The following is a 2,361-nucleotide window of genomic DNA, read 5'->3' as shown; positions in this document are numbered from 1 at the left end:
ATGAATCCTTACATGTGCAGCCTGCAGTGCTTCTTTACAAACATGGTTTTACCTTGGAGCTTTGACACATAGAAATAAAAATAATTTCAAGTAAACAAAGCAGATGTTCATCATGGACTATACACCAGAATCTAGAAGTCATTTTTTTTTTTTTTTTCAGGAGATCTTTGTAACTTTTATGATGACAAAATTGGTTTCCGCACACTGGATTGGATTAGATTAAATTCTACACATTTTCCAAATAAGTCTGAAATGGTTCAGAAAATAAAGTTTCTCAACATGTATATACCAACATTTGGCAAAAATAAGCTGAGAAAAAAACATGATAAAACTCACAATGCACTGTAATGAATCACCATGAACCATCACCTCCAGTAAAATTTCATGAAATGAGTAGCTTACATGCCCTGGCAACAAATTATGTGAGGATGTGTCCTCACATGTGGCACGTAGAGTCATGTGCCAGTACCATGAACTGGACAATGCCAATTTCCCCCTCTTGTCACATGGAAAAAAGTTAGCTAATGGTTAGGTTTAGGCAACTGAAAAAACTTTTAGTTAAAAAAATTCACTCACAGTACAAAACTTCTTGGCATGAGCTGCTACTTGAAGCTGGTTTGTCAGAGTGGAGGGTAACACTTTTGTGCAGTTTCTAGACATGTCTGGTCCACATAATCCTGTCAAGGTGGGAAAACACATTTTTCTCACATTTTGCGTGTACAACATGTACTTGCATTTTAAGGCATAGTATTCATTTCACAACATTTGATTGAGGCCAGGCTTGCAGAACCATACTTTTCTCGCTTTTTGTGCATGCAGCATGTATTTGCATTTTAACATATTGTGCTCACTTCATTAAATTTCTGCACAACTGCCTACCATACTACTACTGTATTTGGATGGCAGACATGCATCTGCATTTAGACTTCAGCATGAATGGAATGCAGCATGTTGAACTTTAATTAGGCATCTAGATCTTAGTCTGTCACTGCGGTCACGTGTGTTGAATAGGACTAGCAATAAGAGCTGCTCCGCTCCTCAGATTTCTATTGGTTAGATCCTGAGAGTACAATGGAACTTTGAGTCACCTAAATACAGAAAAAACATGGGTGGAAGTAAAGTGACTCCTATTTTAAGTACTGTCTTTGAGATGCCTCTCTGGGAAAGTTCGGCACATATGTAGCCTTCTGGCAGCATTACACTCCGTTTGCAACTAACCAGCATTCTTAATTATGTTTAGAGGGAAATGTATTTTGTTGCAGATTTGGTTTGTTTCTGATGTATTTTTCTTGCTGCTTTTTATAGCATGTCAGTGTCACGCGGTTAGGCTTTCGTACCAAAATATTCCTCTGAGGAAAGGTTTGGTGTAAGCACCAAAACCAGTGATTTGGTTACGGTAACATAACATAACATAACATAACATAACATAACATAACATAACATAACATAACACAATGTAATGTGACGTAACGTAACATAATGTAACATAATGTTGCATAACCTAACCTAATGTAAAATAATGTCAAAATGTAAACGAATACCACTGTTGCCTGACATGGGAATCGACCTCACATAACACAACTTAAAATAATGCAACTTAATGCAACATAACGTCACACAAGCTAACAACGAACACCACTGTCATGTATTGACTGTTTTGTTTGAGCCACGCCCCCCACCTACCTCCCAGCACGTATTTTAAACTGACTACAAACGTTTTTTTTTTGATATGTCACAAACCTAATCTCTGATAAACTGCGCTTCTGTTGAAACTTAACTGAATGCGGTTTCGTTGTATGAGAATGTAATTTTTCGGGGACAGCGCTGCTCGTGGTTGTCCAGGCAGAGAAAAGGGAGATGCTGTAAAATTTGTCCCTGCTGCTCAGCCATTGCAAGATCCAATTTGTTCCACAAAGAGCTAATCTACTTCTTTGTACACACAGCTTGTGAACCCTTTTTGAACCATTTTTTTGGAGGGTGTTTGCCCCGCTACACCCCCAGCTTTCCGTCTATAACTCATTAATGCATAAGTGAATTTGACAGAGTGCAGTTTTCATCTGTGGCCCCAGAACACCCGAGACTATAGGGCGGGACCAATGGTTAGCCTACTCAGGAGCCGTGATGACACCCCTAATATGGATTCATGTGGCGGTTTCTGCTTTCACTGAGGTTAAAAAGGATGAGTCCAACTATGGCAAGCATTTGTTAAGTATTGTATAGGCAGTCAGCCATTAATTGCAAATGAATAAATAAATACTTTTTATAGAAATAAAATCTTTTAAAATATCCAGCAACAGAAAATATTCTATCTCAGGTCAGCACACTAGAGTAGACCGCAATGTTTGAAAAGTCTAAATGTTT

The sequence above is a fragment of the Myripristis murdjan genome, chromosome 16 (genome assembly GCF_902150065.1).
Source record: "Myripristis murdjan chromosome 16, fMyrMur1.1, whole genome shotgun sequence".
Taxonomy (NCBI): Eukaryota; Metazoa; Chordata; class Actinopteri; order Holocentriformes; family Holocentridae; genus Myripristis; species Myripristis murdjan.
This window is presented reverse-complemented; position numbering follows the sequence as displayed.